Consider the following 27,794-nt stretch of genomic DNA (forward strand, 5'->3'; position numbering starts at 1 on the left):
AAGAATCAAGAAAGAAATAAACACAAGTATAAAGTTTCTAAGATCCACCAGAGTCAGTAGAGCTGATGGGGAGAAATACCTTCATAGCACCCCAAGCTGAAAGTTGTAGCACGTTTTCCCACCGAGATCTCATCTGATGCATTGATTAGATTTTATAGGGCCCTTAGAAGAAATTCAACTTCTGGTACATTGTGAGCTGAATAAATTGTTATGGGCTGTCCCAAGGACCTCACCATGATATATAACATGGTTTCTCAGGGGTAATGCCCTCTGCATTTCAAATCAATTTGGGGGAAAGAATTTATTCAGAAATGTAAAACATCCTGTGTTTCCCTAGGTAGAAAGAAACATGGTGTTATGGGTTGAATTAAATTCCCCAAAAAGATATGCTGATGTCCTAACCCCCAGAGACTCAGAATTCAATTTACTTGGAACTAGGGTGCCTACAGATATGGTTTAATTAAAATGAGGATATACTGGAGAAAGACAGGCCCTTAATCCAATATGACCGGTGTCCTTATAAGAAGAGGAAAAGAAAGAGACACAGAGAGGAGAACCATGTGAAAACACAGAGACACACAGGGAAAAGAAAGCCATGCGACAACGAAGGCAGAGATTAGAGCAAACGATATGCAAGTCAAGGAACACTGAAGATTGCCAGTAACAGTCAAAAGTTAGGAAAGAAGCATGGAATAGACTCTCTCCAGGGCCTCGAGAAAGAATCAACACTGCCGACACCTTGATTTTGACTTGTTGCCACTAGAACTGTGAGAGAATAAGCTTCTCTTACTTTAAGCCACCCAGTTTGTGGTACTTTGTAATGGCAGCCCAAGGAAAGTAATGCAATAAGCACAGGGCTCCTTACCATAGACTTCCCTGTCCAGCCTTCCTGTCTCTATTAGCACTAAGTTGCTGATTTTAAATCTCACAATAATGTACCAGGTTTCACAGGTTTGAGTCCAGGCTGGAGAGAGACCAACACTTTTGGGAACTGGATCCCTGGTAGCAGAAATCAACCTGCTGATTCACTCTAATGACCTGAGTTACCTCTTTGTTCCTGGGGAACAATTTGCATGCTGAGATGATCTAGTTCAATTCCGGCTTCAATATATTACATTTAAATTGTACTTTTCTTCCAAGGACACTTAGGAAAATTGCCTCATTAATTCTCTCTATTCCGTTGTGCAGTAAGAAAGGGACAAGTACCATTATCTCAATTTTGAAGACTGAGACACTGAATCCTAAGATCCCAGGACTATGAAGAGCATTGAGAGGTCATCAACTCCAAAGAAGCCCAAACCTGTTGCTTAGCAGAACCACCTGAGCAGCTCAGCAAAAATAATAGATTCATAGGCCCAGTTCAGCAGCTCCAGGATATAGCTCATGTGTTGGTATTTTTAACAAATACTCCAAGAATTTTTTTTTAATAACCTGCCTAGCACAATTAATAGACTGGCATTTGGGAACCACAGAGTGATCTAGTCTTTCTCAAGTTTGAAAAATATATGGGCAGACCCCTCTTATAAGATAAAAATTCCTATGCCCCTCCAGTGCTAAGAAATAATTTTTATTTTAATGTTACTTAAATAAATACAACCCTAAGCTAGATAAAAACCCCTAACCTTACAGCTCTTTTATGACTATAAAACAAAAACAAATTCATAAATTAAATAGAATCCAATAAATCAGAATTTATTTTAGTGCACCAGTCACTATGTGGATACTGTACTGCCTGCTACAGAGCCGGTCCCTGACAGTGTGGCAGCTCAGACCACGTGTGCTGCAGGAGACTACATTCCCCTCCACTCTTGTCTCCAAGAACCATGGCTAGGCCTCCTTCATGCAGCCTGAGTCAATGTCATGGCCTTCACTGCATGAGAATATGACCATAAACATAATGCAAATGCAGTCTTTCTAATTACGTGGCATGCTCAGCTATAAGGAATCATCCAAATAACCTAAAATATGCTCATCCTGATGTGTATACATTTTCATCCAAATGTGAGCAAAAGATTTAAAATTTCTCATTGTAAACTTGTAGATACCCCTTTGATAAATATCAGTTTAATCCATCTGCTTATTTCTAGCAGACTGAATTCAGTGAGTGTGGGTTTTAATTTCTTAGTAATAGTTAACACATATAGTGCTCGCTATGCAGGAGACACACTGTTCTAAGCCTTCCACTAAACTAGTTTACTCCTCATATCAACCACATAAGGTAGGTACAACCATTATCTCCATTGTGCAAATGAGAGAGCAGGGGCAAGAGAAGTTAAGCAATTTGTCCAGATCACACAGCTTGTAAGGAGCAGACCTGGGATTTGAACCCAGGGAGATGGGCTCCAGAGCCTGTGCTCTCCACCCATAACCACATAAATTTTTCACATGAGGTATTCACATTCCAAGATGAATGGTAGAGTGTGACTTCTCTCTGCTCCCAAAAAGTAGAAATCTGAGGCAATGGCTCCAGGCTGGCATAAGTTGCAATAATTAGGAGCTTGGGTGAAGGGTAGGAGGTTGCACTGCATAGAAACAGGAAAAGCAAGCCTTAGTGATTCACCAAGACCCCGAGCCAAAAATGGGCACCTAAATGGCATTCATCCAGAAAAGTTAGGTAAAGTAGAAGACTCTGGGCAAATGTCATGGGAAGAGAAACCAAGGAAACCAGTCTGAAACAGAGTGAGGCAGAGCTTAGACATGGTCTCCATGCAGGAAAGGACAGTGCCTGCAGCCTTGAGCCTGACACGGAGGAAGCTGTTAAAGTTACCAATTTAGCTCTAGTAGAATCCTGCAAAAAGGAACTCCAGTCAGCTGAGCATGAACTTATACATGTTGCCCAAGAGGACACCCCACAAGAGAGGTAAAGGTGACACTAGAGTCTCTGGAAAGTTAGAGTCACAATGGCTCATAGCAGGAAAAACCCAAGGCTCCTTTCTCAAAGGCAGTTGCACTTTTATCTTGTCATCTGCCAGGCATATAAATGAACTTGACTGACTTATACTTACTTCTCCCATTCTAAAAATATAAAGGCATCAAGCTACACCAGGATGCTATGGACTCAATCACAGATGAAGCAAGATTACGTGGTTGTTCTACTTCGATGAATGACGTGCTGTGTGAAGGCTTATTTGGACATAATTAGTAGAAAGCTGCCTAAAAGGAAAACTGGATTTGTGTGGTGATGATAAGACACACCCCTGTAATACTGACCAATATTGCTTTCTCCTGCCTTCAAACTACTGAACATTCACCTTGGCAGTCAGCACTTTATGCCTGTCTGCTTCTGGACAGAACTTGGCACTTTTTCTAAGAGAAAAGCAATTTTTTTGAAGTGAAAAACAATCATTTTAAAAAAGGACAAGGAAAATGTTGGAAATGAAAAAAACTGAAAGAAAGAAAAAAAAGAATGTGAGTGTAGAAAAAAATGGAGAAACAAGAGAGGTATACAATATACAAAAGATAGAGAAGGGAGAGCAGAAAAAAAATCTTTTTAAGTGACTGACTGACATTGAGTAAGAAGAAAGAAAGTCATTCCAAAGCAATGAAACCTTTTATTTCATAAATAAGAAAATCAACCCACTAAAGTTTTGATCAAAATAGCATTAAGCCCCACTGATGAGAGGGAAAGAAACTTAAGCAAAATCAAAGGAAAACTGTGCCACTGAGAATATATCTCTTTCACTGCTGCAAGACATATTTGTTTCTAAGTTATAAAAAATGTCATAATCATAGATATTCAATTTCACGTTTTTTTTTCAAAGAGCCTTTCTCCCCATCTGTGTCAGCAGTAAGTTTTATATATGATAATTTGGGCACCAAAAGTAGCATGTATTTTAGGTTACAAAGTAGAAGCAAAGGACAGGCACAGAAGAATCAAATGTTTTGAACCTGATCAGCCTATATAACATCTCTGTGGTGACTCAATTCATTCCTTGATTAAGCTTCCTCTGTGACCAGGCACTTGCTGGAGAATGGATATAGAGATGATCAAGACTAGTCCCTGCCTTCAAGGAACTTGTAATCCACAGAGAAGCTGCGTGAGAATTAATAGAAGACAAGTGGTTAAGTGACATGAGGGCAAAGGTGGCTGTCACACACACAAAAAGAAACGAATGAATGTATTAATTAAGGAGGATTTTTATACTACTACTGAAATTTGGGGAGAGAACTCACTTTACCTCTATCATTTTCAAAGTGGATGATTTAGTGACATGAGGGTCCCATGCAGTAGTAATCTCACCTTTCTAACAGCACAGGCACCTCCGCCATGCCTCAGAAAAAGAGCAACGCTTCTTTTTTCTGTCTCAACTATTGAATCCTGACCCTGACTCCTAGTTTGTTCCCCTTATGATTCAACATTCCTGTGTCTTATAGTGTGAGTGATCTACCCAGAAGCATTTTTGGAAAAGGCTTTTTTCTCCATCTAGGTAATCACATAGAGAATCGAGACAACTGAATCAAACCTGGATTTTGCAGTAATTTGTCTACAGAGCGCATCTCAGGGCATGACATTCACCTTCTAACTGTTGGCTTCAAGTGGAGCATCCTCCAGGTGGCTTTCACCTCTGTGCTTTGATCTTCCAACTGGCAAGGCAAATTCTGTTAGTGCAAATCCTATCTAACACTGCAGATGCAGCACTTAGGAAGAAGGAGGGGGTGAACAGGTGAACAGACACTTCTCATAGGTCTTCAGATGCTGCTGTAGAACTTCTGGCTGCTTTACGCACATGCAGTTCAGTCCATGCAACTCCAAGGAGGAACCTATTCCTCAAAGCCCTGTCTTTACACTACTTGAACTCATGCCTTCCTCTATCTCTACCTGTCGGACCTAGCCATAGCCAGTGGCAGACAAATCACCCATGTGAGTGACTGCATTCTCCCACAGGAGCAATCAATCAAGGAAGAGCATAAGGAGACCACGCACAAACATAGAGACCTGCGACTGCTCTCGGGGAAATAGGCGGGGGGTAGGGGGTAAGAGACAGGGTGCCCAGCTGAGTAATCAGTGAAAGAAGAGCTGAGCTGTTTACTCAGTCTTGCCTTGTGTTGGAGTTTATTTCTTTCTTTCTTTCTTTTCTTTTCTTTTCTTTTTTTTTTTTTTTTTTGTTCTTGCTTTGTTTTTTTTAATTGTGGTTAAAAAAAAAAAACAGATAACATTTACATAAAATCCACCGTCTTAACCATTTCTAAGTGTACAGTTCGATAGTGTTAAGTATATTCACTTTGCTGTGTAGCAATGAATCACCAGAACTTTTTCTCTTGCAAAATCGAAACTCTATACCCATTAAACAATTCCCCATTTCCCACTTCCCTCAGTCCCTGGAAACCACCCATCCTTGTTTGCCAGGTACAGTAGTGTCTGGCATTAAGCGCCTCCTCTTCTAAATGATATCAACATTATGTGACATCATGTCACAAACAGGAGTGAAATAGAATGAAAGACATTAATTGAAGACAATTTACAAGTAAAGGTAAGATTCCTTATTAACTGTTCTTTTATACTGTCAAGTCAGGCGGCATCTCTTTCAGGAATGCAACTATGGCTGATAAGTCACCCATACAGGATCCAAGGATCTATTTTGGGGAGGGGTTATTGAATCTAATAGTTATGCCTAGGCTCCTACCAGTGATCATCAGAGATGCCAAATCTGTGGCAACTCAGCAGGTAAAAATGTGGTTTGAAGAACAGCACTAAAGACAGACAGTGAAAGTAACGCCATCAATTTCTAGGGTCAGTTGATGACTTCAGAAAACACCAAATTAGTCCAACAGCCCATCCACAGTGAACTCATATATTCTCAGCAGCTTCAGGTTCCCTAGGATGGCAGACCATAAAGCCTGACAAGATGCTGCAAACCTTCAATGTAAGAGCCACTCTTACAAGAGGGCTGCACCCGCTCTGATGTCCACACTTCACAGCACACCAATGGTCCAGCCCATGTCAACTGCACATTCAATCAATGCCACCCCCAGCCCAGCTAAAATCACAAAAGTAATAGCTCTGCCAAAGAAAACAAGTACCTTACTTGAATAACCAATATATTCATACAGAGAATCTTTACAGCAAAAACAACTCTTTGGCATCTCCATGACTTTTGATAAATGAGTCATCATTTGTTATACCAAATCATCCCATCCTTTTTAGTCCAGGGCATCAGCATTCTGGATTTAATTCCTATTTCTTCGAATTCAAAAAGTCTACACAACTTCCTCCTTCAGTCTCTGGAGTCCTTCTGGGCCCCACCCTTAGTATCCAGCCTTCGCTCTACAGCAAGAGGTACAAGGTGATACTGGCCTACTGCTCCCTGCATTGAGTTTCATATAGTTCTCTTTAGGCATTCTAGGCTTGATTATCTAGTTAACAACTCAAAATTAAACCCTCAAAAAGAGAAAACTCTAGCATATTCTAAGCCTGAACACTGGGAACAATTTTCAACCTTTCTATTCGGTTCCAGGTCACTGCCAAAGTCCTAGTGCATTACCGAAAGGCTCTCTGCTCCCCATGTCACCCTGACTGCCCTGAACTTCTTGAGGCCCTGGTCATCTCCCATCAGGATACTCTCAGGATTTGCAGCCTCCCAGTGGTCCAGCATTCAAGGCTCTCCTTCCTTTGGTCCCACCTGAAATTTTCTACCATCTCAGATACAATCCCTAAGCTCCAACGAGACCAGGGACTGTGCCCTCTGCACGCCCCACCACATTCCTCTTGTTCTTACTTCCTCCACCACCTCTTTGCTCCTTATTATACCAGCTAACATTCACTGGACACTTACTAGGTGCCAGCTCTGTGCTAACTATTTTGCAGACATCTCATACCATTCTCAAAACAACTTTCCTGCTATCCCCATATTACAATGGAGGATGCTCAGGAACTTTTGGGCTCATGGGGATGTTCTACTAATACTTGATTTGAACTGTCTTTTGACTTCAGACTTCTTTTCAAAGCATCCTCAGACCTGTTTGTTTGCTTGTTCTCACTGCATTCCCTCAGTCGACCACTCCCCCCATCATGAAACAGTCCTTTCCATTGGCTTCTGTGACACCATACTACCCATCACCTCTTTGGCTATTCCTCCCCAGCCTCCTTTGTGAGTCTGTCCTACTCTACTTCACCTTTGAATTATTAAAGTTCCTCAGGGTTCAGTTCCAAGCTTTACCCTTCTCCCTATAAAATCATTATTATTTACTCTCCATGGCACAGGTTACCAACCAATGTGCTGACTGCAAAACTCATAGTTCCAGTTCTGCCTCTCTTCCGAGCTTCAGACAGGTCTCTTCTTCAGTGTCTCTCATGTACCTCCAACTCAACATACCCAAAATTGAACTCATGATCTCCTCCTCTCCCCACCCCTACTCCAGGTCTAACTCAGGTCCTACCCTGGTCTTCCCCATCTCAGGAATGACACCACTACCCAACCAACTGCATCAGCCAGAAACCTAGGGGCCACCTTTAACATTTCCTGCTGTGGATTGAACGTCTGCCTAAAACTTATTGATTAGATTGTGAGAACTGTACCCCTGTGAATGGATCAATCCACTGGAGTAATGAGCATGGCTCTGATGGCTTTATATGGAGAGCAAGTGAGCAGCTTAGCTCTCTCTCTTGCTCTTGCCATTCTTACCATGTGACAACCCTGTGTCACTGTATACAGTCGCCACCAAGAACAGGTCCTCACCAGATGTGTTTCCTGGACTTTGTACTTCCCAGCCTCCAAAACTGGAAGAAATAAATGTTATTTCTTTATAAATTACGCAGTTTCAGGTATTCTGTTATAAGCAACACAGACTAATATACTTCTCTTCCCACCCTCTCAAAATCCAATTAGCCACCAAGACCTTTTGCTTCTACCTCCTAAATTACTCTTGAATCCATCTGCTTTTTTCCCTGTCCCAATAAAAGCCATCTTTCCTGCTGCCCAGGCTATTGTGACAAGCTCCTCACTGGCTTCCCTGCATCTGCTTTTTTCCTGCTTCACTTCATTCCCACCCTTTATATAGCATTCCTGACAAGACATCCTGCAGCCAGAGTGATGCCTTTAAAATTCAAATAGCATATTAGAATATGTACTATTCCATTCTCTTCCATGTTCTATTCCATGGCATCCCACTGCTCACGGCATAAAATCCCAAATCCTTTTCCTACACAGCAAGGTCTTGCCGGATTTGGTCCCTGTTGGTTCACCAGCCTCCACTGCACTTCCTGTTAGCTCCAGGCACAATGGCCTTCTCTGAAGTCCTCAAATACTTTTTCTGCCTCCAGTTTTCACAAATCTATTCCCTTTGCCTGAAATGCTCCTTCCTCAGCCTTTTTTCCCCCTTTTCTACACATCTCAATTCACAGACCCATTCCCCCAGAGACGCCTTCTCTTATCCCCTTCAGGTCAGGACCCCTGCTGTAGGATCTCTGACCACCTCATCTCTTCCTTTGTGGTATTATCACAATTATAATTTAAAGACTGATGATGGCTTGGTTAATCTGTTCCCTTCTCCACTAAAACGTAGGCACCATGAGGGCAGTCACTGGCCTGGGAGCACACTGTGCTATCTCTAGCACTGCATGATTCTCATTCAAGTTTCCATGACTTTTGTTAGTGAAGAATGTTTACATGTGCTGCAAATCACACCAGTCACATCATCATCCTGTTGTGACAACCATGCATGTGTCTTTATGATCTTCACTTTCTTATACCACAGAGTTTTTATAAATATGTTATCATATGCTGAATTTTAAGCTCTAGAGAGCCAAAAAGATTTAGCTTCTTAAAGTCGGGATGTTGAGAAACTAACACTTAGTGCCCTTAGTACCTCTCAAAAACCCTATACCGAATGTTTATTCCACAATCCCCATTCTACAGGCAAGGAAACTAAGATACAGCAAAGCAAAATAACTTGCACAGGGTCACTCAGTAAGTGGTAGAGCCAGGAATCAAACCCTGCGCTCTTGGACCCAAGCTCATGGTCAGGTGGAGAACAGGAGAGATGGCAAAGCCAGTCTGCGACTCCACCTGTGAAGTGGAAGATGGAACTAAGCAAGTTTGGTGTGAATGATATCATAAATCTTTATTCCACTTCTCTATGGAGACTGGTAGCACAGAGACTCTGCAGCATCACCAAGGACACTTTCCACTTTTCTCGATTTCTGTGTTGGCCAACTGAGTAATACGGAAGTCTTTGAAACTATATTAAAATATGCAATGAAGAGTTAACTACCTGTAAGTTATACTATAAGGCTTCCTGACTACATAACACCCAAGGACATTCTTTTTTTTTTTTTCCTAAAGCAATTACATGGGAATGTCACTTGCCAGTAAAACTACCAAGATCTGCAGTATTACATAGAATTTGTATGTGGCAGTTTAAGGACAAAACTGCATTGAAAATTTACATAAAAAATATAATTTTCCATGCATCACCATTTAAGTCCTTCGATTTCATTTGAGTTGGTCCATGGCAACGAAATATGCCCATTATTCTTCACCTGTCCTAGGTCACACCACAGTCATCCTCTCCCTTGAACTTGGATTTCAAGAAAGACGCAGGCTATGCTGCCACTGCTAAATGAGGAAAGAAATGTAAGCCTTTCCTGACTTCACTCTAAATGAATGAAGTCTGCAGCTGCTGGGAGTCCTGAGGACTGTTCAAGCCATGCGCTAATGCATACATCAATAGTCTTCACTGTAGAGAGGAAAATAAAGCATTAAGAAAAATATCCAATTTGATCCTCTATGGGGCCACATTTTCTCTCAAATATTAATTCTGATAGGGAATGCTACAAGATATGTCCCAGACCAAACTGATGTATATATCCTCTACTTACCACCTGGAACAAAACAACTATTCAGCTAGACTTTGCAATCATTCATTTAACAAATAGTTTTAAAGACTATTTAAAGTACAATCATGCAGTGCATAACAACATTTTGGTCAACGATGGACTGCATATATGACCATGGTCCCATAAGTTTATAATAGAGCTGAAAAACTCCTATTGCCTAGTGACAACACTGGTTTTGATGGTTAGGAGAGGGTTGTTAATTTCATCTGTTATATACAGGATTCATAATGATGGGAGGGCAATTAAAATAAGGATAATAGCAATAAGGATAATAGCAGGTAGAATTGTTCATACAGTTTCTACTTCTTGAGCATCTATGGTGTTTGTGTGAGTGAGCTTTGTAGTTAATATTAGACAGATGATATAGAGGACTAGGAGCTGATTAGGAATACGATTATTAGGGTGTGGTCGTGGAAGTGCAGTAGTTCTTCCATGATGGGGGAGGTGGCATAGGGCAAAGCATTACTCACGTGTTTGTGTGATGCTGGTGTAAACAAACCTACTGTGCTGCCAGCGGTATAAAAGTGTAGCACATACGATTATGTACAGTACACAATACTTGATAATGATAATAAATAACTATGTTACTGGATAAATAGTACACCACTTTTTTTAATCATTATTTTAGAGTGTACTCTCTCTACTTATAAAAAAAAAAAAAAGTTAACTGTAAAACAGCCTCAGGCAGGTCCTTCGCAGGTATTCCAGAAGAAGGCATTGTTATAGGAGATGACAGATCCATTCATGTTACTGTCCTTGAAGACCTTCCACTGGAACAAGATGTGGAGGTGGAAGACAGTGATATTGATGATCCTGACCTCGTGTAGGCCTAGGCTAATGTGTGTGTTTGTGTCTTAGTTTTTAACAAAAACTAGTAAAAAAAAAAAAAAAAGTAAATAAAAAATTTAAAAATAGAAATAGCTTGTAAAATAAGGATATAAAGAAAGAAAATATTTTTATACAGCTGGACAGTGTGCTTATGTTTTAAGCTAAGTGTTATTACAAAAGAATAAAAAAAATAAAATAATATAAATAAGTTAAAGTAAGCTAATTAATTTATTATTGAAGAAGGAAAAAATGTGTTTATAGAATTAGTGAAGCCTAAGTGTACAGTGTTTATATATCTACAGTAGTGCATAGTTACATCCTAGGCCTTCACACTCACTCACCATGCACTCACTGACTCACCCAGAGCAATTTCCAGTCCTGCAAGTTCCCTAGTCAGGTAAGTACCCTACATAGGTTTAACATTTTAATCTTTCATACCATGCAGTACCTATTCTACATGCAGGTATGTTTAGATACACAAATACTTACCGTTGTGTTACAATTGCCTACAGTATTCAGTACAGTAACATGCTCTACAGGTTTGTCGCCTAGCAGCAATAGGCTATACCCAATAGCCAGGGTCTGTGTAGATTATACCATCTAGGTTTGTGTAAGTACACTCTAAGATGTTCACACAATGACAAAATAGTCTAATGATGCATTTCTAAGAAGACATCCCTGTCATTAAGCGATGCATGACTGTACCTGAAAGTGTGTTAAATTCATAGAAGGTGAGGTGAAATAAAAGGGTTCTTTTCTGGGCTTCAGTATCTTATGATCTTAAAAGGATCACGCATGCAAATAATCTTAATATGAGGCAACATAATTACCTAATGTGTAATTAACTAGTAGCAGAGCAGCTTTAAAGCGCCATGTTCATAAGAAATATTCCTTACATCCTTGCTCAAAGCACAGTCCACAGACCAGCAGCATCAGGGCATCATCAGGGAGACCTTTAAAGTGCAGAATTGCAGCCGCCACCCCACACCTACTAAATCAGAATCTGAATCTTAAACAGAGCCCCAGATGATTCCAAGGCTCGATTAAGTTTGCAGAAGCACTTCTTTACATTGTTGGATACTCAGTCACTGCCCACCCATAACAAACTTGATGAAAGCTGACTTCAAAACAGGGACTCAGATTTTTATAGAATAAATGCTGTTTTTAAAGTGTATCTCCAAGGGATCTGTTTTAGGATTTAAATGTATAAAATATGATTCAAAAGCTCAGCAAACTACATTGCCTTGCATTTTAATATCTTGTAAGTACTCAGTCCCTTGCCTGAAATGCTAAAAGATTTAAAAATATAACTCTATTCATAGAGGTGAGAATATTTTTTTTAAAAGCTTAGTATGTATTAAGTTGACCTTGCAGAAGCCACTGGCAGAGATGGAAACTTTTATCCAGAAGTTCAACTTGATCATAACAAAAAACTTTTTAAGGGAATACCACCAGAGGGAACTAAGATGAGATTCCTCCCAACTTAAGTAGAGCTGCTGAGTCACAGAATATTAAAATGTGAGCACAGAAAATAACTTAGAGGTTATTCTCTCAGCTCTGCTTCATTCCCAAGGAAAATCATTCTGCAGTACTTCATATCTAAAGTATCTTTTTCCAATGAGTTCCAAATGGTCCACATTTATCAACCAACCAATCAACAAACACATAAATATTTCTTGATCTTCTGATACCTGCAAAATGCTGTGAAATTTGTTCCTTAATAAAGCTCATAGCTTAATGAAATGAAATAGCAGCTCATAGAAAATAAAATTGTATTAGTTATGTCCCAGGAGATGCACAATGAAGAGATGCTTTAGGAGAAAGAGACCCCTTAAGATAAGGGGGTCAGGGAGGGCTTCATGTCACTGGAAGGAATCTTGGAGACTAGCAGTCCCAGGTCTTTCTTCATACTAAGGAAACCGAGGTACGCAGAATTAGGCACTTTGGCCAAGGTCATGATGCAAATCTCTGATTGAACTAGTCAAAAACCAGGCTCCTGACTAATCCCTTCTACCATGCCACACAGCCCCTCATCAGTGTTGGCTCCCTGGGGTTGGGCTGTAAGGCAATGCCTGCTAGGAGTCCATTAAAGCCCATTCTTCCCTTCTTCCATAATAAAAGAACCATATCTGGTCACAGGTTGCCCAGCTGCCCTAGTTTTCTAGTCTTTTGCAGTTAGATGTGGCCTTATGGCTAAGTAACTGCCAATGAATGTTACTGGAAGTGACATGTGACTTCAGGTCCTACACCGTAAGAGAGTGGATATGCCTTCTTCTCACTCTCCTTCCCCTTCCCACCAAATGCACCCCCGACATCAGCAATGTCCTAGCAGATGGCAGAGCAAAAGCTTAAGAAGGAACCTGGATCCCTGAATGGTCTATGGAGCAGAGCCACCTACCAACCTAGAACACTTACCTCAAACTTTTATGTGAGAAAGAAATAAACTCTCTTCTTTAAGAATCTCAAGCCACTGTAGTATAGGACCAATATAATATAACCAAAGTGAGGCTAAATGAAATTGTATGAGAGATACATAATAAGAAGTCTGATGCTTTACTACTTTAATGAGAGGTATCACTTTGCATTAACTCCCCAGCCTAGCTCAGTGCCTTGAACATATCATTAGAGAAAGAGACGGACATTTTATTGAGCACTTAGGTGCCAGACAATTTGTTAAGCAACTTATATACATGTTAGATTGTTTAATCCTCACAACAACTCTATGAACCATTATCTTCAATTTACAGATGAGAGAAAAATGAGGCTTAGAGGGATGAAGTAATTACGTCATATAACTAGTTAGTGGTGAGTAGAATTCAAACCTTTATATAACTGATTGAAAGCTGGTGTTCTTGTCTAAAATGATAATATTCCAAGGGTGTGTGTGTGTGTGTGTGTGTGTGTGTGTGTGTGTGTGTGTGTGTGTGTGTGTGTGTGTGTGTGTGAGTGTGAGTGTGTGTGTGTACCTATTTTGATGGGCAGGGATCAAGTAAATGAAATAAGTGTGGCAAGTAGATGTGGTAGGTAGACCACAATACTGGATTGAGAGACAAAAGATTTGGGATTCACACAGGTTATAACTCTAGGCAAGTTATTTAGCTTGTCAGGACATAAGCATCCTCTAGAGTAAAATGGTTGCCTGAACCAGCTGATCTGTGAAGTCACAACCCTAACAGTCTGCAGCAAATGTACAAAGGCCCCACTGTCATTCACTCACTACCACTCTTTTACTCTCAGACCAACCAAAGAGAAAAGCTTACTAGAGACATAAGGGTTGCTCTGTACTGAAGAGAAAGTATAGTACATGAGTTCAAAGGTGCAACATAAAACATTCACAGCACATTCACAAACTCGAATGCATGCAATTCCAGGGTGTCATAGGTTAATTACCCTTTTTCCTGTCCAAATCTAGTTCTTCACTTTTCTTCAGAAAGGGAAACAGTACTAATAACTGCCCCAGAATGAAAATGTAGGAAAGTTACCCCTTTTCCACCATTTTTCATTGTAGGCTTGCTTGCAAAGCAATTAAAATTAAAGCAGCAAGCACAGAAATGCTATATCCTAGGCCACAGAAAGGAAAGAGAGAAATTGGGAAGAGTATCAGGGGCAGGCCCTAAGGACTCACAAATGAGGTGACTGAATCCTACAGCAGGAATCTTTAAATGCTGAGTAATGTGTTGGATGGAGGTAGAAAGAGTGGACAGTTTAAGGTTGAACACATAAATCATCCTAAAGTTATGAAGAGAAGGGCCTGTGTGGTATTAGCGATGATCTGAAGAGAACTGCTTTAGCACAGGTCAAGGCTGAGCATCTTCAGGAGTGGGAGAAGGCTGCATAAAATATTTAAACAGCCTTTCTGGTGTTTCATGTTTCCCACAGTATGTATAAATCTGAGAGGTTGTGTTCTTCATGGACCTGCTGAATGCCAGATATTAAGCCACTTTGCCAAATACTTTGTCCAACACTAGACAACCATAGCACTATAGAAAGAGGGGCAAGATTTCAGAAGAGCCTTAGCAAGGATGCTAAATCTCATCACAGAGTGAGCTCTAATTTTAAAGTCAACATTTATGACCATCATTTTACATTAAGTATGCATTCCCAGGGTCTAGGGAATGTATATTCAAAATGTCTCTTCAGCTGCTGCCTGTAGATAGGGTTCCAAATGGACTACTGGAAATGGCTCAACTAATGCTTAACACTAATCATCTCAAAGGTGCCCTGTAAATACCAATTCACACCACATCACTCACCAAAAATATGCCACTGAAAACCCGACACAATAACTCTCTCTGCGCATGGCATTTATGGGGAATTAAAGACAAGCTGGAGTCCAGCGGTTATTAATGCACTGGAAAAATTTTATACTCTGGTTCATTTTTCCAAAGGCAGCATCTTTCGATGTGTGCAGAATATAAAACCCTAGATGCTGCACTCTACGTGAGCTCCCTGGTATTTTTGAACAGACTGGTAGACTCTCTCTTGACTACGGCTCTAGATTTCAAGCTATTGAAAAGCTAAGTAATAGGATCTGTCAGGAAGATGTTTACAGTTTTAAGCCATGTTGTCAACACAAGGCAAACAAAGTGAGATTCAGACAAACTAAAACATAAAACCATCCTAGAACCTGCAAAAAGGAAAATGTTTTCAATGTCTTCATATTAAGTTCATTGTATTATACTCTATTTTAACCAAAATTGGATTTATTTTTGAATCTTATTAATATGATCACAATTTAATCTTTACTTCTCTTTTTCCTGAGCTATATTTTGTTCACTCTTTCACTGTCTGCCTACCCTGAGAAGTCTGAGTAATTCATCTCTAGAGCCTCCTAAGCAGGGTAGTAAAAGCAGCACTAATGAGTCAGCTTTGCTGTTGTTTCCTCATAACTCTTTGTAAAAATGGGGAACAACTTGTTCTTGGCTTTGTATCCCCACTGCACTAATTTGCCTCTTTACTCTAACTCCATGAAACTTGTGGAACGCAAGTTGGTCCTACTTGACACATAACTCATCCCAAAGACACAAAGAGAAGGGCCTGTGTGGTATTAGTGATCATCTGAAGAGAACTGCTTTAGCACAGGTCAAGGCTGAGCATCTTCAGGAGCAGGAGAAGGCTGCGTAAAATATTTCAATGGTGTTGACTACTAAATGGATAAACTGACTACCATAAGCAAAGACCAGTTAAGATCTATAGGGATAATTGACAAGATCAATTTCACGGGGAGGGGGCGGTAAGGAGGAGGTGGGGCTACTACACCCCATTCTACTTAAGTAAATGACTCCCTTGGAGCTGTGGGGACACCAATTGCACAGCCTACAGGGCAACCTTTGTCTGGGGGGTCAGAAGAGGAATCGGACGTGGGGATGAAAGCCAGAATCCAGCTCATGCTGGGCTCTCTGCTTATGTTATCTTGTTTACTTCTCACACAAGCTCAATGAGGTCAGATTATACCCATTTCCCATTTTACCCAAAAAAGAAAAAAAAAGGGAGCTCAGAAAGTTTAACTTGCTCAAAGTCATTTACATAATCGCTTCTTGGCCTTTTGGCTAAGATCAAGTGTAGTATCTGTTCTTATCAGTTTAATATCTGATACGTCCTCTATCTGAGGACAATATATTAAACGGATTTTTGGAGCAGGGACGTGGAACGGGAGCTTGCTCCGTCCAGTCCACGCATCGGCCTGGTATTGCAGTGCCTCCAGGCGCGGTGCAGAAAAAAAATAATAATAATAATAATAATAATAATAAGTGCAAAGCTGAGAACTGCACTCAGATACATTAGATTCCAACACTTGAGCTCTATCCACTAGCTACAGTGCTTTCCCCAGAGAAGCTTTATAAGAGGAGCAGCCAGAGGCAGGAAGAATAACCAGATGGCAATGGAACACAGGCACCATGGAGAAGAAAGTGGACAATAGAGTCCAAAGCTGCAGAGTTCAATGTAAGAACTGAAAAGAGACAACAGGTGGCAAATAATACTAATGGAAGTGAGTGCACATTAAGATTAAGCTATGTGCCAGGCACTGTGCTACGTGCTTTAGCTGCATTAACTTTTTAAAACTTTACAGCAGCCCCCAGAGATGGGCCCATTTTATTGATAAACAAAAACTAAGGCACAGAGGTGTTAAATAATTTGCCTAAGGCCATGTAGCTAGAATGGAGTGGAGCCTGAGCTTGAACCCAGGTGATTAGGCTCTAGAGTCTGCCGAGAGGTCACCGAAGACCTCAGCAAGAACAGTTTTAGTAGAGCAGTGTGATCTAGCCAATTTGCAGCTTGGCTGTGACAGGAAGAGAAAGAAAGCTGGAGCTCAAGAGGGTGTATTAGTTCCCTAGGGCTGCCATAACAAAGCACCACAAACTGGATGGCTTAAAACAAAGGAAATTCATTCTCTCAGTTCTGAAGAATACAAATCTAAAATCAAGGTATTGGCAGGACCATGCTCCCTCGAAAACCTCTAGTGGAGGACCCTTCCTTGCCTCTTCCAGGTTCTGGCAGCTGCAGATGATCCTTGGCTTGTGGCAACACAACTCCAATCTCCGCCCCAGTCTTTACATGACCTCTTCCCTTTACGTCTGTGTGCTTCTGTGTCTTCACGTGGCATTCTCCCTGTGATGGAGTTTGGATATGTTGTCCCCCCAAAAATATGTGGAAATCTGATCCCCAATGTGGCACTGTTGGAAACTGAGTCATGGGGGCGGATCCCTCATGAACGGATTAATGCTCTCCCTAGGTGGGGGGATTAACGAGTGAGTTCTCATTCTATTAGTTCCCATGAGAGCTGGTTGTTTAAAAGACCCTGGCACCTCCTTTCTCTCTCTTGCTTCCTCTTGCCATGTGATCTGTTTGTACTCATCAGCTGCCTGCCACTTTCCACCATGAGTAGAAACAGCCTAAGGCCTGCATCAGATGCAGCTATCCCAGAACCATAAGCCAAATAAACCTCTGTTCCTTATAAATTACCCAGTCTCAGGTATTTCTGTTATAGCAACACAAAATGGACTAATACACCCTGTGTGTTTGTGTCTGTGTCCAAACTTCCCTCTTTTAGGGACACTAGTCTTATTGGATTAAGACCCATTCTAATGACTTCATCTTAACTTGATGAAATCTACAAAGGCCCAATTTCCAAATGAGGTCAGGTTCACAAGTACTAAGGGTTAGGACTTCAGCATATCTTTCTGGGTCGGAGGGATGAAATTCAACCCATAACAGGAGCTATAGGTTTAAAATGGAGTGTTTTTAAAAATAAAGATGGGAAAAGTGATTTATGTTCTGTTTTAAAATAACATTTTATTAAAGATCAGTAGCCAGGTCATGGCTCTTTCCAAGTAAGTAGAAAATCTGATTATATGCATCCCCAGAAAGGCTTGGAGGTCCAGCATATCATTTTTAGTGTTCCGCTTTGATTTAATGAGTTGGAGAAAGACACAGCCTAGTAGCTTTTGCCAGGAACATTTTGGTGCTGTCATCTATCACAATCTCTCCAGCTCACATCTACCCTGATCAATAAAAAAACAAAATCAATGCCCAGATCAAGCTGCATGGTTAACTCTCAATTGCACAGATTGACAGAGGCAAGCAGTTATGCAAACACTAACACTAAAAAACATAAATTTTCCACCTGGCTGGAATGTGGTCTGGTTTTTTTACTGATTTTTCTTAGGCAATTAAAAAATTAGTTTGTAAACTCTCCATTTATATCACATTGAAGTAGTAGTGTGAGGCAATAGCCTAGGAATAGTCAGATTAGCCAAAGGAAGCCAATGGTTGGGTAAATGGTTGGGAAGTAAATGGCTGGGGTAGATACACACCTTCAATCAAGAATTAGTTATACTTACAATAACGGTAATAGGTTGATCCAACACCCAAAATATTGGCATTAAAATTTTGCCTTAACAATTCCAGCACAAGATTATTTATTATATAAAGAAATTGCCATTTATATCATTTATGCATTCATTAATTTTTCTCAAAACATTTGTTTAAGTATTACCCACTCCCTCCTGACTAGTTTGGCACGTACCCTCAGCATGGAAATTTAGCAAAACTCTAATTAGGAAAAAACCTATAAAGAATGAGCTGACATTAGTTGTTAAAGTGTTTCTAATGCCGTGAGACTCCCCTGATTCTGTCTTTGATCTTTAAATTCACAACCACTGTTTTCACTACAGTATTGGAAGCAGAGAATGACAATGCCCAGCTGAAGCATAAGACATTATCAAGGAGCAAGAATGCTCTTAAAATAACTATTTATAAAATGGATGTTGTTCTATTCTGATAAGCAACTCAAAGACTACCATTTATTCCAATAATGTTGATATTACTCAAAACTTTTTGCAAAAGTCCTTTCCTACAATTACTACCATAGTGTGTGAAACTTCTTTGGAATGTGCTCATTAGAATTCATGAGAATTAGCCAAATTCTTTCTTAGTGTCTGCCATGTATGTGATATTGTACTAGTTATCACTGTTTTGTTTTGTTGTTTTTTTTTTTTTTTTGGAAGACTCAAAAGTAATTCAGAGCAAAACCAGATAAATGATATTATTGATCAAGCAGGGTAACACCATTTGGGATCAAAAAATGTTTCATAAGAAGTGTGTTATCAGGGCTGACCGGTTAGCTCAATCAGTTAGACCCTCACTAAGGTTAAGGATTCAGATGTCCGTAACAACCAGCCACCAAAACAAACAAACAAAAAAAGTATGTTGTCAGCCAGAGTACAGTTCACTATGCATCAGATAGAGTCCCTCAGTGGTTCCAGAATTTCCTCAGAGTAAGTTTGACTGACACCAGACCTTATAGAATGAGTTCTTAGCAAATGATGCCATCGATTTAAGAGAACCCATCTGCATGCACTGCCTGCCTTGTTGTGTGATTGCAGCCTCGAGGCTCCAGGAGACACCTCAAATCAGACATGTAAGCTGAGCCCATCACCATTTATTGTCTTCCTCAGAGACAATCATTTTTTTCCAGTTTCTCTTGAAAGACCAAAATAAATGAGTGTATTTTCTATGCATCACTGCAAGTATATAGCATACACTCCATGAGCTTCGCTTGATGGCCATGTTGTCCTTTAGAACAAGCCTGTTTGCTTACCTAATTTACTTTTTAGTGGAGGACAGAAATGAGCCTGCTCTGTGGACACATATGAGTGACTGAATGACCTACTTACATAGCAATATAGCTCCATGTTTCCCCCACTTCCTAATATCATGTCCTTGAGTAATGCCCTCCTCTTGAGTGTGGGCAGACCTGTGACTTTCTTCTAACCAACAGAATATGGCAAAGATGATGAGATGTCACTTCCATGACTATATCATATAAGACTGTAATGTCTGTCTTGTCAGCAGACTTTCTCTCATGTTGGCTTTGATGTGCAAGCTGTTGTGCTGTGAGCCACCCTATGGTGAGGCCCAGGTACCAAGGAACTGAGGGAAGCTTCCAGCCAACAATCAACAAGAACCTGTCCTACAGTTGGCAAGAAACTGAATTCTGCCAACAACCATGTGAGCTTGGAGGCAGATCCTCTCCAGTCAACCTTCAGATGAGCCACAGCACATACCTTGAAGCTGAGTTCTGAAGCAGAGGCCATAGCTAAACTATGTCTTGCTCTTAATATTTCATCTCCAGAAACTTCTCTCACCATGTTAATGGTTTTGCTTGTTCATTTCCTTCACATAAAATGATCACTAATTTTTAGAAACTCCCAGGACAATTCCACAACTACCAACAGCATGTCTGTTTAGTGGTCAATCCTGAGTAATAGTATCTCAGCATGTGTAAATATGTTATAATATATCACAGCCTTGTCAGTACGTCCTCTGCCTCAACATGCCACTTGAGAAAGCCAATCCTGTTCTCCACAGTTACCTTCAAGAGTAAATAGGGAATCCAGAATAGGTAAATCCATCGAGACAAGCAATCTAGTGGTTGCCAGGGCCGGGGCAGAAGAGAACGGAAAGTGACTGCTTAATGAGTATGAGGTTTCCTTTTGCGGTGATGAAAATGTTTTGGAACTAGAGACAAGTGATGGTTGCAAAACATTGTGAATGTATAAATGCCATTGAATTACACACTTTAAAATGGTTAATGGTTAATTTTATGTTATGTGATTCTATCTCAATTAAAAAATTAATAATAAAAAAAGAGTAAACAGGGAGAAATAGGAGCCATGAAGGCTTTGAAGAGTTCAGAGAAATAATTTTTTTGTACCATAAAGGAAGATCAGTCCATGAGGAAAAATCAAAAGCAACTTTACAACATGATACTTCCAAATACTGTATTTCATGGACCCTAAGATGTCAATGATTATGATTTACCATTGACATTAAAATAAAAATAAACATTGACCGCAAGATTTATCCATGATTTTAGAAATATCAAAATGTGAAAATCATTTGTATTACAATCAAAGGAAAATACTATTGCAAAAAAACTAAACATTGTTACTCTAATTAAAGCAGATACACTTTACTGACTAATCTACAATGTAACTTAGAATGAACTGATATAAAATGGAAAGAATATAATGTCAACTAGGGGAAAATGAATGGAAAAAAGACTGCAAAATCATAGGCCATTTGTTTCTTATGAGTAGAGGAATTGTGGGTGAGTTTTCCCATCTTCTTCAAATATCTTTGAAATGTGGCAGATGGAATTTCCTCTCTGTTTATCAGTCATGTGACTTCCCACCTTCCCCTGGTAGGAAGAGGGTCTTCTAGCCTAAGGCATCAGTGATATGCTCTGAGAGGTGAACACTACAGCAACTGAGAGGTTTGTTTGTCTGGGTAGGTACTTCACTCTGAAAGCTTAATTCATTTATTCAACAAAAATTTATTGACGGTCTCTGTATTGGTCAGTTTCTGCTGCTTATAACAAAATACCTGCAACTGGGTAATTTAGAAAGAAAACAAAATTTATTGCTTAGAGTTTCTGAGGCTGGGAAGTCCAAAGTCCATCTGGTGGTGGTGACAGTGACTCAGGGGTCTCACATTGCAAGATGATGGAAGCAGAGAGAGCAGAGAGAGAGACTAACCTCCTCATTCACTCTCTTTTTAAAGTCCTCCAAACCATGCCCATGACCACCATTTATAATCCATTCACTACAGCATAGTCCTACAATCTAATCACCTTTTCAATTACCTCAAAGGCCCCACCTTTCAATTACCATAATAGGACTTCCCACCCTCAACAGTTACAATGGGGATTAAGCTTCTAATATATGGAATTGGGGGGACACAATTCAATCAATCCACAGCAGTGTGTTCCATGGTAGGCATTCTTCTAGACCCCAGGGAGACTACGTGAATACACCAAGTCTCTGCACTTGTAGAGCTTCCAATCTAGTAGGGAAGAAAGAGACCCACTCAACTAAGCAAAGTTAAACAGGACTTAGTAGCTAGTTCCCAAGACCATAGGATGAAACTGGAGGCCCCTGGGGAGAGTGGTAAAGAGGAAGAGAGGAGGAAGACCAAAAAAGAGGGACGTGTGAGTACCCATGCAGGAGAGCCCGCACAGCCTGAAAGGCAGCCCAAAGGAAACGACAGCAATATATTTGCACCATTCCCTGACCTCCAAGTGATTTTCTGGTGGTAGACAGAGCCAGAAGCCTACCCAGCAGTTCCTGGGCATAATGCCAGGGTTATATATCTTTTTTTTTTTTTTTTTTTGCTTTGAGCCTATACTGCTTCAAAGTCAGAATAAACAAACAAATAAACAAAATGAGAGAAATGGATTAATATTAACCCCTGCCTTACTCCATTTAGCCAACCAAGCAGATACTTTTAGGAGGTGACAAGTCACTATCTGCAGAAAATAATTACCTTATGAATATATGTAAAATAAGAAATCCCAAGAGAAGCTGAAATTTCATTTCAAGTAAGGAAAAGAGAGAATAAGTGAAAAAAAGCATCACATTTCTCTCTGGAAAGTGCTGGTTTTTTCTGAATTCTAATGGATGGTATATATGTATTGAAACATCATTTAAGTGGCCTGAATTATTTTTCTTTTCAGGATGATAATGGATATGACACAAGTGCTAGGGATCTAAGAGGAAGCAAGAAAAAGAGACAAGCAGATACTGAAAAGAAATCTTGTAGAAGCTTTTAGTTCTTTTCATTATTCGCATCCCTGAAAATGAATATGTCTGCAAATCAATTACAAAAATCAACTTTCCATACGTGGAAATGACGGAGTGAGTTATCAGTTAATTCCCTCTCCCCATCATGAAAGCATCAGCTTTAGTTGCTGATGTTTTTGCATTAAAGGAAGCATTAGTGTTCCCACCTTAAGCTTTACATATTGATTATTACTCAGTGACTAGAGTAATTGCCTACACTTAAGGTATGTTGCAGTCTTGAAAGATGTTCTTCTTCGCTTCTCGAAACACCACATCACCATGCCTGTCATGATCAGATAGCATCATACTTGCCTTGCTCAGCTGAAACGAAGACATTTCACTAGCCTTAATAATGCTTACCTGACAACCAATTCATTCGGGGATGAGCCTAATGATTTGCCATTTAGGGACACAGTGGATTTCAGAGGACTAAGAAAAGAGACAGTGACAAGTTATGTTGAGCAAACTGTCCTTGTTTCTCAGCCAGCAGGAAAAAGTGTTACAAAGAAAGTGTTCCAACTCTTGGATCTGAAGTGAAGTAACCAAAATAAAGTTATCAACTCTTACAGCTTAACAAAGACACTAAAGATCTAGTCTAAAGCTCCCCCAGCCATCAGTATAGGATCCACCTGCAGATATCAAAGACTTACCTGGAAGATCAACAATCCAGCTATAACTTCCAAGTTTTCTCTCCACCATTACCGGCATTTCCATTGAGATGAGAAACAATGCAATAACCATGTCCATATATGTACATATGCAGCGTACATTCATTCATTTATTTTAGTCACCAACAACTTCTTACTGAGCCCCTAAAATGTGCTGTCTATGATGATTGGTCATAGGGAATACAAAATGAATAGGCATGAATTCTCTGCCTTTAAGTAGCTCATAATCTTGTGAGGAAGACAGACATTAACAAATACAACACCATGAGCAAAGGGCTGTAGAAGTATGAACAAGGAATTCATCAACTCATGAGACTCCTCCCAAATAAAATAACATTTTCATCTGGTATGGAAGAGTGAGTAGACATTCCACAGACAGATAAGGGAGAAGTGGGAAAGAGAATTCCAGACAGAGGGACCTGGATATGCAGGATCTGAGAAACATGAAAGAACATGGCATGCTCAGGTTGAGAAGAGTTCAGTGTGGCAGGGATGTGAAGTAAACAGATGGCGAGAGAAGCAGTAGCCTAAAATAAGGTTATAGGAAAGCAGATTTGAGTCCAAAATGTGCACAGCTTCAAAGGCCATGCAAAGAAAGTTCATTTTAGCCTATAGGTAAATGAGGTAGCCAACACAAGGTTTTAACTTAAATGGGACCAAGCTGTGTTATCTGAATTAATTGTCTCTCAGAACCTGGCATAACACCCTCTCACAATATAAATATAAATAAATATAAAAAATATAAATTTGTTCAGTGGAGTTGCTACTGCTCAACAGACATAATCAGATTTGCATTTTAGAAAGATATCTCTGAAGATAGTATGGAGAACGGACTGGAAATGGAAGAGACTGTAAGAAGGAAGATCAGTAAACAGGAACCTGCAATTTTCTGGGCAAGACATGATGCTGTCCTAAGGAAGGAGGGATTGCAAAGAAGGGTGAGTTCAAAGTCACTTAGGAGAGAGAATGAATGGGACTTTACTGCTGATTCCATATGGGAACCTAGCAAAACAGAGAGGAATTAAAAGTAACAAGCAGATTTCTAACTTTGACAATGAATGGCCCAAATGGCTCAGTACCTTTTTCAGCTCAGGAAGAAGGAGGAAGTTGGTAGGATCCAGATCACAAATGGAAGAGTTAGACATGGACAAGTGGAAGGTCGCTTCTTCCTCTGAGTCAAAATGGGGCCAGATACATTGGAGATAAGCACAGAGAAAAGTTAAAGGGGTTTCTACATGCTGCCCCCAGATCAGTCCAGTCCAAGGCCCTTTATATAGATAAAAACACCAAAGATTCAGCAATTAAGAGAGTTACTTAAGGCCACATCATGCATTAGCAGCAAAGCCAGAGCAGCAAGAAGTTTCCCCAGGGCTCCTCCCACATATTACAATGTTTCCTTTTACAAATTAGGACAACACCAACACTTCACCTTTCTGAGTGTGGAAATGAAGAGGGGACTTATACATAAATTAAGAGAAACAGTGTACAGTTAAGCCCTTAACTGTTCTGAATGTCCAGCTCTTGGCAATTTATTTTGTAACCTAGTACATTTGAATATTTATTTACTTTATTTCAAGAAAAGTAGTTGGAACGATCAATGGATAAAGTCATACTAGCCTTGAGGCCATGGTCTTTATAACGTGACAAATAAATTTTTTTGAATGAATTAAATGAAGGTGAGTGCAGACCCCAGAATTAACTAGAAAATAAAATAACAACAGTAGAAATAATAAGGAACTTATTTTTGCAATGCCTTAACTGAAAAAGAGGCAAGAAAAGTTGTTACTAATTCATCAGAACGCATTTCTGCTGTCTTTGCAATACAAATTTTTTGGTCTCCAAAACAGGAGAAGCTCAGATTTACTGACTTGGTTTTACTCCTCCAAAAATCAATATTTGGGACTCTAAATAAATTGAACTTATGGTTTCAAAATGTAATTCATAAGTCACTGGAGATACAGCAAATATTGAACAGAATAACATTTGTTTCTTAATATTTCTTTCTTTATTAACTTCTTAAAATGTCCAACTCCCTGATGGAACCTGAAGCTTTTTTTTAATCCAAACACCCCAGTGAGGAGTGAATGTAGAAATAGGGAAAAGACAGACAGCTTCAACATTCAATTTTATCTTCCATAAATCACATGCTAACAAAATAATCAAGATTATTTGTCAACTTATCTGACATATAAAAGACAATAAGCAGTTTTCTATCTCAAGAGTGAGGTAATGACATATAAATCATGAATTTTTTAGATATCTCAAATTATCTAAATAATATAAGGAGGGAGGGTATTCTTTATGCACTTCATATAGTGCTTATGACAAAGGGGATAAATTGCACCATGACAAGAACCTATGAGAATCTTGGGTGATGAAATCCACACACTAGCTTTCTAATTTGTGCCTTGACACATGATATGGGCACATTCTTGAGCACCATTTTATCCAAGAGATAAGCCCTGGCCCCTCAACTCAGTCAGGTCCCCTTGTCATCTCCTTCTATTTCACCTAGTACATTCCCTATGATTATATTAATCTCTCTGTAAACTGTAATTACTTCTTTTTTTGGTATTACCTCTTTAATTGCCTGTCTCCCTTACTAGCCTCCAAAAAGCCAGACTGTCTCTACTGTCCATCATTGCAACTCTAAAGCCTGGCAAGTGCCTCACACATTAGGTGCCTAGCAAATATTTGCTGAATGAATGAATTGATGAATGAATGAATGGAATGGAATGGTTCACAGAATCAAACTTTTTTCCTGAAAAAACTTGTCCATTATTACACATATTTTATTTTTAAAAACTAAACAATAGTATGTGGTAAAGGATTTAAGTGTGGGGTGGGGAAGAAATCTGGATGCTCAGTTAATTTTAATAGCCACCAGTGTTCCTTTCCTTTTTTCTCTAATAGAATCCTTTTGGCCAGAACTTTCCTGGGGTTTTAGTTGACTGCAGCGACACCTACCGCTGAGCTGGAGGAAGACCCATTTTTTTCACTTGCTGAGTGCAGGTGGAGTCTGAGACAAGACCCGAGGGCACTCAGGTGTCACCCTGTCATCACACATAATGATTCTTACAGACAGTTATCTCCATTTTACTGGGAGAAAACTTCAGTGTATATTTTATTAACATATCCCAGAGCAAATCAGGGACAGAGCCCTAAATAGCAACTCCTGGCTACAGCACCCCATCTTGGAGCATTACTGAGTGCGGAGAGAGGATGACTACCACATAAATTTGCCTCACTAGAGGAAATGCTTCACTAATGCAGCTCCTCTTTATCTGAATACCAGCTTTATGTCTATATTAGGCTTTGTGAAATTCCCACTTCTTTGGGAACTTGCCCCATAAAAATGTAGCAACTCCAAACTAAATAAATGGTGAGAGAAAAAAAAGGTAGAAAACCTGGAATAGAAAAAGAAACTATCCTTATGCCATTTTGCAAAAATAATATAACACTGTTATTTTTCCAGTGCCTCTTGTCCACTTGAGAAGTCACTCAGTCATTCTGAGCTAGCCTTGTCACTAAAGCCAATCTGCTGATTGTACCATAAAAAGCATAAAAGATACTAGAGACAGCATTGCTTGTGATTGGAGTAAAACACACCCCAAGTTGCACCCTCAAATACTTACAAAATTCGAAATTTTACCCGGATTATGTTTATTGCCTGAAATAAAGTAAAAATCAAACACCCATCCCAAGCTGCTGTCCCTGCATCAGGCTGTTCTGTTGATTGATACCTACTGCGTTTGCACATTCATGTTCAATGGCTTTGAGTTCTAAAGAATTATTATCCTAACAAGCAATCCAGTTACTTCTTCTTCAGCTCCTTGCTTGATCTGAAAGAATGGATTTATTTACTTTATCAGAAAAAAAAGTCTTTCTGAAGCTACAATCTACCTTCAGACAGATTTTTTTGTTGAACTTATGCTTATAAGACATATGACATGACTATTCCTAGCCAAATGGAATTTTCTGTTAAGGCAGATTGAAGAGGAAGGACATTGCAGATGAAGAAAATGACCTAGAAGCCCCAGACCCAGCTTCTCTGCCTACTAGCTATGCACTCAGAGCAAGTTATGAACTACCCTGAGCCTCAGTTTTTCTCAGCAGCAAGATAGAGACACTAAGAACTCCCTGTTTATCTCAATGTTAGGGTCATTAGGGAAACAAACAAGGTAATGTGTGTTAAAACATTTAGTAAACTCTAAGAGGACTGTACAAATCTAAGGAAGTGTTATCTCACATCTCAAAACTGAATCACTGAGGTTTTATTACATTTGCATTTCTCTTGATAAAACGAGAAGCACAATATTTAAAAGGCTAAGTATAAGAAAC

At 39.7% G+C, this 27,794-nt stretch overlaps 1 protein-coding gene and 1 non-coding gene across 2 annotated transcripts in view; one reads left to right on the forward strand and one right to left on the reverse strand.

Annotated features, from left to right (window-relative positions):
- The window catches only part of ARMH4 (armadillo like helical domain containing 4), a 121,535-nt gene that overhangs the window by 32,325 nt on the left and 61,416 nt on the right, over window positions 1-27,794 (reverse strand). The window lies entirely within an intron of this gene.
- On the forward strand, window positions 16,193-16,383 carry LOC134374487 (U2 spliceosomal RNA). Its single transcript, XR_010023327.1, has one exon. It is a non-coding gene; the product is annotated as a U2 spliceosomal RNA (small nuclear RNA).

This window comes from Cynocephalus volans, chromosome 3 (genome assembly GCF_027409185.1).
Source record: "Cynocephalus volans isolate mCynVol1 chromosome 3, mCynVol1.pri, whole genome shotgun sequence".
Lineage (NCBI taxonomy): Eukaryota > Metazoa > Chordata > Mammalia > Dermoptera > Cynocephalidae > Cynocephalus > Cynocephalus volans.